General features: G+C 46.0%; 1 protein-coding gene across 4 annotated transcripts in view; it reads right to left on the minus strand.

Annotated features, from left to right (window-relative positions):
* Positions 1–7,464, minus strand: part of Dnmbp (dynamin binding protein) — a 96,591-nt gene extending 89,127 nt beyond the window's left edge. For 2 of the 4 annotated variants that reach the window (XM_075974155.1, XM_075974152.1), the window contains exon 1: positions 7,380–7,464. The gene's annotated coding sequence lies outside the window, so the exon portion shown is untranslated. The remainder of the gene's footprint in view (positions 1–7,379) is intronic. The other 2 variants (XM_075974157.1, XM_075974153.1) reach the window with 1 other exon arrangement.
* Positions 7,465–10,502: the final 3,038 nt, after the last annotated feature.

Raw genomic sequence — 10,502 nt, forward strand, 5'->3', positions numbered from 1 at the left:
TTCATATTAATATACAGTTTGTACCAATTTAAAGACATTTCAACTAGAGTTTTGATGAAATCCTTTAACCTTCTTTTCACAAAAGATTGACAATGCATAGTGTATGGGACTATTGAAATTTTTAAGAAAATACAGAATTGTCTACAGTAGCATCATCCTAAATCTGAGTGGGGAAGCTAAGCAGGGTTGAGTTTGGTTAGTACTTGGGTGGGAGACATTCCGGGTGCTGCTGGTTTAAAAAAGAAAGAAAGAAAATACAGAACTGAGAAATACCAATTTCCTAATTTGTATATTTTGTAGCCCCACAAAGCAGGCCAAGGTTAAGTAATAAAAAAAAAGGATATTGCTCCTAATAAAAACACTTGTAAGCTTTCCTACAGAAATGCATTCATGTTTCAGAATTTAGTAGCTGGCACAAAAAAATGAGAGAAAAAGCCATGTTAGGCATCTTAAACTACAGATTGCCATCTAGAAAATAAGAAATATGATTCACTATAGGATCAAAACATAAAGTCTCAAGAACGCCCTTCTAGGGTTTCATGAAGGAGTTTCCATAATGAAGGACTGAGGACAGCTCGGCGGTAGAACGCTTGCCTAGCATGCGCGAGGCCTTGAGTTTGGCCCAAGGTGCTGATGTACCTAGAGGTGAAAACTCGAAGGAGACTGTGCCCAGCTCAAAAGGATGAGGGAAACGTGACATGCAGAGGGTGTCATGAAGCAACGGCCGGACGCTAACATTGGGTTTTTCCAGAGAAGCAGCATACAGGAGCTCCTGGTACTATTGTTAGAACTCTTCTGTCAGTTTTAAATTAATTCCAAGCTCTAAAAAAATGCTAGAAAAATAAGGTAAGTGGAAAAACATTTACATTCTTTCAGTAGAACACGTCACCATTACGAAGATATCGAGCCTATTCAAATAATTTACACATTTAATATAATCCCAATAAAAATATCTCAAAATAAAATTTCTGAGTAACTTAATGAATGTGCTCCAAATTTATAAGGAAAAGTAAACTTTGGTCCAGGAACAGTTACATAAACCTTAAAATGAATGAGTCGCTGTGCTGGCCGTCAGAAAATGACTATGACATCATTATAGTAAAAAGTGAAACAAAAAAACCCGGAGCAAGAACTACAGACCAGTGGAATGAAACATGCGTGGAACCACTGACCAGTGGGCATGGAGCTATAGGACAGTATGCCATGGCGATCACAGAGAAGGGGAAAGGGTGCCGTGGCTCAATAACTCTCTCTCCCCCTCTTCCTCCCTGCTCCCTCTCTCCCTCTCTCCCTTTCCCCCCAATTCTTTCCCCTGTCCTACCCCTGAGAGATGCTATTTAAAACCCTGGCTCATCAAATGGAGGAAAACAGAATAGAGCTGGATGCAACATTGATAAAATATCTGTAAGAATTAAAGTCATAGAGGTAACCCAGAGATGGCATTTAAAAATTTTTAATTTCAATTTAATTTTTAATTCTCTCTCTCTCTCTCTCTCTCTCTCTCTCTCTCTCTCTCTCTCTCTCTGTGTGTGTGTGTGTGTGTGTGTGTGTGTGTGTGTGTGTATGAGGGCAATTCCTATGCTAGTCAGAAAAGGCATCAGATTCTCTTTTGTGCTTAGGAGTTGCCTGATGTGGGTCCTGAGACCTGAGCTTGGGTTCTCTAGAAGAACAAGTGCTCTTAACCACTGAGCATCTCTCCAATGTAGAAAGAGCTGCAGGCTGTTTCCTGCCTCCCAGCTAGCTTTACACCCGAAATAATTACACAGATTACACAGAAACTGTATTCTTTTAAACACTGCTTGGCCCATTAGCTCTAGTCTCACATCTTGATTAACCCATTTCTAATAATCTGTGTAGCACCATGAGATGGTAGCTTACCAGGAAGGATCTTAACCTGCGTCCATCTTAGAGAAGAGAGCTATAGCGTGTGCCTCATTTCCCTTCTTCCAGCATTCTGTTTGGTCTACTCCGCCTATCTAAATTCTGCCCTATCAGGCCAAGTAGTTTTCTTTATTAATTAACCAATGAAAGCAACAGATAGATAAAGACCCTTCTACATCACTCCAATCCCAGGAAGGAGTTTTTAAAACAAAATTTGAGATGCATAAACCTAGGTGAAATAACTTATTTGATAATATAAAATTAAGGATTTATTTTGACCAAAGAAAAACAAATGACAATAGAATAGAGCAGACGAGAAGATAGCATCAGAGTATAACCGCACCAAGGAGCACTTCCATTACAATCACTTCTGTACCAAGGAGCACTTCCATTACAATCACTTCTGTACCAAGGAGCACTTCCATTACAATCACTTCTGTACCAAGGAGCACTTCCATTACAATCACTTCTGCACCAGTGACACCACAGGGACCAACAGATGACACAGAAAGAGCTTGCATTTACAGGAAGCTGTACGTCTAAGAGATGCTCGAAATGACCAGTAAGACAAAAATACAAATAAGGATAACAAGCGGTCACCTGGCTCTTACAAGGTCAGAAAAGGTCTGCAAAGCTGAAGTTGGTGAAACATGGGGACACAGATACTTCTGGCAGAACAGAGATGGGGACAGCTTATAGAAAGACTTTTCTGTCCCATCTGCCGGTTCCTATGTGAAGATTTGTTACTTAAATTGGTTTAATAAAAAGCTAGACAGGAAGTATAGGTGGGACAGCCGGACACAGAGGAGGCTGGGAAGAAGGAGGGCAGAGTGAGAGGAGCTGCCAGGAGATACAGAGGGAGCAAGTCATGCTGTAGGACAACCACAAGCCATACAGCAAAGCATAGATAAGAAATATGGGTTAATTTAAAAAGTAAGAGTTAGCTAGTAACAAGCCTGAGCGGTTGGCCAAGCAATTATAATTAATATTAAGTCTCCACGTCAGTTATTTGGGAACTGGTGGATGGGAAAAAAAAACCATCCAACTACAACAGCTATTGTAGAAATGAGTCTGGGATCATTTACTCAACCTCAGTCCATGAAAGCTCATCTGCAATAGTGTTCTTCTAAGTTCACATCCCACAGAAAGGTTACACAGCTTTCTAAGCAGACACATAGGAGAAAGAGTTCACTGCTGTAACTACTGCAGTGCGGGGGAGTAGGTCAACCTGAGCACTCACCTGTTACACAGAGAACAGGCAATTGTGGCACATGAAGCAGGAGCACACACCAACAGCACCCGGGGGAAAAGAAGAGCCACAGCACTAGAGTTCAAATACATAAATCAAATACCTCCACCTTGTAAGATCCTACTCAAGCAAAACGCACAGTGAAATTGAAGAGAGCACCTGGGAGGTGCTGGAGCAATGGCTCAGCCGTTTAGAGCACTGGCTGCTCTTCAGGACCTGGGTTTAATTCCTAGCACCCATAGGGTGGGTCACCACCATCTTTAACTCCAGTTCTATGGGATCTGGCACCAGGCATGCATGCGGTACACATGCAAACAGAACACTCACTTATATAAAATAAATAAATCTCAACAAATGTTTAAAGAACACATGGGACAGGGGAGTGGGATAACAGAACTGAACACAAAATAAATCTTTTAGATTGTGATAAAACAGCTGAAATGGGGCTGGGCATGGTGGTGCACACCTTTAATCCCCCACACTGCAGAGGAGAGGCAAGCAGATCTCTGTGGGTTCAAGGCTATCTACAGATGGAGTGCCAGGACAGCCTGGGCTACACAGAGAGACCCTGCCTCAAAAACAACAGCAACTAAACTCAAATGGACAAAAATTCGGGCTGTTTCCTTCTCAAAAGTTCCAGATTTCCCTGACAAAGATGCTCTGGCTGCCAGATCTGCGGGTGAGTGGCAGTTTTTGATCCCGATTCAGGCAGAAAGGGAACTTAGAGACTGGAAAGTTTGAAAGTGAGAAGATTTAAAGGAACTTTTTTTTTTTTGAGACAGGATTTAACTCATAGCCCTGGCCAGCTCCAGGTGGGTTGGTATCAAGCTTTCAGGTCATCTGAAGCTTTTATGTTAAGAATCTCATCCTCCTCCACGCTCTCCTTGCCTCCCTGAAGAAGTATTCCACGTGACCCGAAATCTTAAAATTCTTGAGCAAGAGGGGACCCAATTATTCTGCAGATGAGGAAATGAAAGCCCAGAGAAGAATTCTGATTTAGGGCCACACAACCTTCTCTCTCTCAACATCTACTCTCAACCTCTTCAATGGCAGAGAAAACCCCGTAAAGGCTTCCCCTTCCTCGGGGTGGAAGCCAGATCTTTTATAATGGCTATACTGAGGTGCCCTTCCCCGCTCCCCCCACCTCTTAATCTGCCTCTTCCCACGCCTCCCTGCTTGGCTTCTGTGACCCTGTCAGCCCTCCCACCTACCCAGCAGGCTCCTGCTCCAGTGTCTGGCTGGGACTTGCTCCACCTCCACCTCCTACTCTCTCAGTCAAGTCAGAGATCAAGCAACCTCTCAGGAGAGGCTCTCATCGCTCTGCATAAAAAGTAAAAGCCCCCCAGCCCCTCTCCCCGTGTTTTCTATCTACACAGCTTAGAATTGCCCATGTATTCTGAGGACAACTAAGCTTGCTTATGTCTCTCAGGGGCTGTACCTCACCAGGCCTTTGCCCACTTTCCTGACTCATAGAAGTGCTCCAAAAATACTTGCTGAATGAATGAATGAATGAATGAATTAATGAATGAATGAACGAACGAACCATTGAGGGTCAGAGCACAACCCTCGGACTCACACTCTGCACAACACCTTAACATACTCTCAGTTCTTAGTAGCCACCTATCTTTGGGCTGCAGAAAAGACTTGCAAACCCAAAATGAAATACCTCATTTTAGCTACTCCGCCTACTTTCTTCCTTGTGGCTGCTTTTTATTTTACTTTTTTTTTTTAAGACAAGGTCTCACTATGTAGTCTTGGCGAGCCTGAAGCTCACTACATAGAGGGTGGCCGTGAGCTCACAGCGATCCACCTGAGGATTAAATCGTGAGCCACCACACACCGCACCAGGCAGCATGGCTTTCTGTTAGACACCAAGGATTAACTGCCTACACAAAAGTTAGCACCCGGTGAATATAATAGTTCTTTCATGGCAGAGGGTGTGGGGGTCTGGCTATGGCTAGGCCTTTCCATCTCCCTGCTCTCCAGGCCACAGGCTACCTCATAATGAGCTCCCGACAGCAAGACTGAGTTTGCCAGTCTTGAAATTATTTTATTCAGATGCTTTCATGGCCGGATAGAATAGGAAACCATTCCGTATTCATGGGTGTAGAGCTTTTGAGAAATATTCTAAATTAATTTTAAGAACACTTTAACAAGAAAATATGCTTGAGAATTTCATAGATGATCCTGTAACGGTGACAAGTTATAAGTGACATTAACTGACTTGTATTCTGTCCCAAAAGACAGAATAATAAGCCTGGAAACATAAGCCAAATTTTGTATCTGCCAATAGGTAGCAAGCCTCTTCTTGTACTCTTTGAATCATTCTTTAAAATCCGCCCCCAAATTTAAGACTAAACAATCTGTAGCTTAAAATATTCCTTTTGCGTTTATTTCAGCCTAGTACAGATCAAAGTGACCCAGAGGGCTGGGAACAGCGATGAATTTGAAGCACAGGAATGCACCATGCAGAAAGGGCTTCCTTCTAAGGCAGAAGAAGGGGTTCTGCTCTGAGACATCCCTTAGGACAATCTGCACACGTGGCCATTAAGTATCCAAATGTAGTCTGCTCAGCCCCTTGGCAGGAGCGGCGCTGTCCATGTTAACGATGATCTAAAAGCTTGCATTAGCTTTCAGATCTTAAATGGTATCTCGGGATCCAGGACTTCCCGTCCTGTAGGAGAAAGTCATGCAAGCTCAACGGGCACTCTGGGGGAGCCCTGCCCTGCGTGCGAAGGAGGAATGTGAAGAGGGGTCTCTGCAAGCAAAGGGGGTGCTCAGAGAACAGGGTCAGAAAAGAGTGGGTGTGTAGGAAGAAAAGGTCGGGAGGCCTGCTTGGTGGATTAAAAGACGAATAATTCATACTTATTTGGACAGCATCTATAAAGACTCCTATCAGATGTCAGCCAAAAACACGCACGATGTGACTACGGCACAAAAGTTATCAGTTTTAGTCAGAATGTTCTCGGACTGATTGAAAAAAATCACCTGTGACAACATGTACCCCACTCCCACGCCAGACTTGGTGGTTCTGCACTACACGCCAAGTTCTCAGTTCTAGACACTAACACAGAAGCATGAGCAATGTGGGGGGGCAGGTTTCATTTAGTCCAATATTCATTATGTAAGTGGGAGAGTTGGGAGTAATAACGAAATTGAAGGTCTGCTATAAACTATTATAGAATTAATTCCCCACAATAGAATAATAGAATTAATCCCCCCCCCAACTGTACTGTACTTGTTATCTATTTCAAGTTAACACTCAAATTAAAGACTTTAGCAGTGGAAGAGGGCCTGAGGGATCATGTAGTTTAGAAGATGGAGTCCTGATGGATACACTAACTCGCACATTACAGCCTGGCGCTGCTTTTGCTTCCACTTTGTATCAGTGCAGTGCTAACTGAGAAATCAGGTCGGGGCGTCACAAAATTCGACTGTGGGTTAATCAGTTCTACCTGCACTGTGTGGCGCTTGACTAAGTAAAGTGGAGTCTGAACTATGCTTCCGACCCGTGCATCAGTGTCGTAGTCGCTTGTCACACACCACACCATTACTAATCAGGAAGTTTCACGAGGTGCTCTGGTGACTGTAAAGGATTACTGTAAGACAGACCTAAAGGCAGCTTACAGAACAACGACAGCCCTGAAACGTTCACTCTACATACGACGACGCTTTTCAGGTTGGTTTTTACATTCAACCCTGCGCCCCCCAACACTCTTCGAGGTTCTTAATACACATCAGACACCGGCCTGTTTGGTCATCCCAATATCCTTTTATTCGAGTGACAGACAGCACCACCCTCCTCTGACACACGGATGCCTGGCAGTAGTGCAGGCGCCCTGGGTACCTAAAAACTCCACTAAAGCAAAGCTGCATCTCCAGCTAAATAGTCCTCTAGGCTCGCTTGGGAAACCATCCCTGCCTGCCTGTCACGCAATCCCGGCCTCGCATGCCCACCGGCAACAGCAGCGACAAGGGACAGAACTGGAGCTGAGTCCTTCAGCTCCAGCCAAGAGGCAGCGGCGGCTCAGTGACAGCGTCTGGGCTGGACTCCTCGGCCCCGCGCCCGGGCCCAGAACGGCCTCTAGGGCTGCGGGAGCCCCCGGTACCCTGCAACCGTGCGTGAGGACAGCGAGGGCCCGTGGCGTCCCAGCCTCACGTCGCCGAGCGCAGCGCAATCCGAAGCAGCTCTGCCAGCCCCGCAGGCGACCGTCCCCGCCACCCGGCCAGCGCCCGGCCCAGCACCGACCTGCTCTCTACGCCCGGCGTTCCCTCCGCGCGCGGCCACTGGTGGCCCGGGCGGGCCGCGGTCACCTCCCCTCGGTGGCGGCGGCGGGCGGGCCGATCCGGGTGACTCCGCGCCGCCCCGCCTCCCTCCGTGCCGCTTCCGCCCCGCGGCCCCCAGCTCCGCTTCCCGCGCTCGCGCCCCCTGGCGGCCGCCCAGCCCGCAGCCCCGCCACGTCAGGGCCAGGGCTCCCAGGCCTCTCCCGGGAAACTGAGGCACCCGCGGTGCGTTGCTCGGGCTAGGATCCACCTCCCAACCCCCACCCCGCGCACCCGCACCACCTCCAACCTAGAAAACTCAAATTCTCTGCTGCGCGATGAGTTTACTCCGAGGTGAAGCCTGGCCTCGAACCTTTGATCATCCTCCACTCCCCAAGTGCGGGATTGCAGAGGGTGCACCACCAGGTCTCTCCCCTCTTCCCATCTATTTTTTTCCCCTCCAGAGCAAAGTCTCTCAGAACAATTTTGAGAATTTAAAAGCAAGGAATCACAGACTACAGGAACCAGACACCCCATTTTCTCAGACTCCGCGAAAGATTTCTGCTTGTAAAAGATCGCAAGTGCTTGGAGGTGTTGCCGCGATTGCAGGGCTTCACTTCCCGGTTAAGGGATCTAGCTACCTAGTAGATCTGAAGATTGCAGGCATCTTCTATCACTATGCACACATAGCTAAGATAAGCCTTTATCTCAAAATTCTCGTTAGCTATAGTTAATGGATTCCTCTACTCTTAAAAGATCATAGTAAACTAGACAGCATAAAGTGTATCGTTTGGATCGTTTTAAAGCGCACAGCTCATCGGCTGTAGGTACAATCCATCACCATCGCCCTGTCGTCCATCACCAGGACCTTTTAATTTCCCCAAATTGAAACTGCTCTCACCATAGAGGGACTCCCCCTCCCTAGCCCCAGCAATCCCTCTTCTCAGTATCCTCAAAGATTCCTCCACCCGGGACACCTTCATAAATAGAAGCCACAATACCTGTCCTTTTAGCGTCTGGCTTATTTCAGATAGAGAAAGGCCCTTCGTTCCACCTGTGCTGGACTGCGTGTCAGGATTTCTTTCCTTTTTACTGATGAATATATCTCACCGTCTAAATACAATATGTTCTGTTAATGCGCTTGTCCCCTGGGCATTTCAGTGGGGTTTCCCTTTTGTTATTGTGCCTAAGGCTATGACCCAAAGTGCACACATATCTACTGAAGTTACTGCATCCAGTTCTCTGGAGCATTTATCTAGAAACTGCTGGGTCACCTGTATTATTCTCCTCCTTTGCCATCTGAACACTGAGGGAAGAAATTTTTTAGTAAAGCATAAATATTCCAGATTTTTATTTAAAAAAATTAGCAAATGCTTCAGTTGCCTGTGAAACAATGAGCTTGCCTCCTCCTTTTCAAGTAACACAGAAAAACTATTACCTAAAGAGATAATAACCGTTACTCTTTTTGTTTTTAAAACAGGGTCTCTATTTTGTGGCTCTGGCTGTCCTAGAATTTGCTATGTAGACCATGCTGGCCACAAACTCCCATAAATCCACCTGTCTCTGCCTCTGCTGGGTACTGGAGTTAAAAGTGTGCTCCATTATGCCTGGCTGATAAAAGTTGTTATTACTAACTAACCACAACTGTGTTTTCTGTGTATACACTTTTCTAATGTGGCTTAGAGCCAAGCATTCCTTATGAAAGCCAGATGAACTAAAAGCCAAGATTCCATTTTGAAATTAAAACAACATTGGAATGTTTTGACTCAGCTCTATTTAAACTTTTCTCTTTTTAACATTTATTTATTTACTGGGGTAGGGGACACTTGAGGCAGGGGTTTCACTAGGAGGTCAGAAGACAACTTCTGGGAGTCAACGCTCTCCTACCACGTGGCCATGAGGCTTGACAGCGTCTTTCCCTCTGAGTCATCTCTCCCGTCCCTAATCGAAACATGCTCCTTTCTCCTAAGGATCAGGTCCTGAAGAACCAGGCTACTGCCTCTCAGAGATCGGTTCTTTGGTTGGTGCACTGAAGTTTGAGGCTAATTGCCTGAGGGCGTCACCAAGGTCTAAACGGTGACTGGTGTAACACTCTTCTGAGGCCGGCGAGTCCAGGAATGGTTTAGGGCCCCGAGACTCTCATTTAGTCAGGGGCTCCACATCCCCTTGTGAGAGTGCACACCTGCTTCCATCTCCCAACCATAGCATACATTTCCAGACCTGGAACTGGTAACACTCAAATAGTTTCTGTTCAAGTATATTCCCGACATATCCACATATAAAGAAGAAAAAAAGGGGAGGGGAGCTGATCTGGCCTGGGCTGGTTTTATATATGTTTTCAGTAAGGCGAAGCCGTGTCCTCCCTTTTAGAGAGACTCCTACTCACCAACTGTGCTATGAATAATTGGCTGTGTGTGTGATGCAATCCAGGAAGAGACAGACATGCACAGTAAGAAAAGCGAATATATGACCTAACCTATCAGTCAAAAGAGAACCACCCAAAATACACCCCTTGTTGACCAACCCCTCCTTCCTGTAGGCCATGTGGAGAGTCAGCTGCTGCCTGGAGCCCTTCAACACTCTCTCCTGGGGCCCACTGACAATCTTGGCAGGGGATCTCTCCCTAATCTGTACTCTTACTTGGCTCTGAATGAAATTATTTTGCTTCTTTTGCAAATCTGTGCGATCCCTTGTTTTCAAGTCTTTGGATAAGAGGCCAAGAACATTGAAACGCCCAGTCCACAATAACTTTTCCTCTCATCATGGGAAACTCACTGCACTTTTGACACAGAACAGGGCTGTGCTGGGCATTTGGGATTCGGCCTGCCCAACAGACAACAGGCTCCCTGCCATTCTGGAAGTCATATTCCGCAGTGATGTGACAGGAAATAAATTATTTACCAGATCAGCATGGAGTGGAGAGGACTGTAAAGAAAAAAAGCCAGGGGACACAACAGATTAATGGTGAAGGATTAATCCCTGCCTGGGCACCCGTTGCATCTAAGAATTAACTTCTCTCAGCTACAGCAGGGTTGGCAGTTATCACAACAGTCCTTGAAGGAAGGGGAAAGGCAGTTACTCAACATATTTCTTTTTCCTTTTTGGTGCT

The sequence above is a fragment of the Microtus pennsylvanicus genome, chromosome 5 (genome assembly GCF_037038515.1).
Source record: "Microtus pennsylvanicus isolate mMicPen1 chromosome 5, mMicPen1.hap1, whole genome shotgun sequence".
Taxonomy (NCBI): Eukaryota; Metazoa; Chordata; class Mammalia; order Rodentia; family Cricetidae; genus Microtus; species Microtus pennsylvanicus.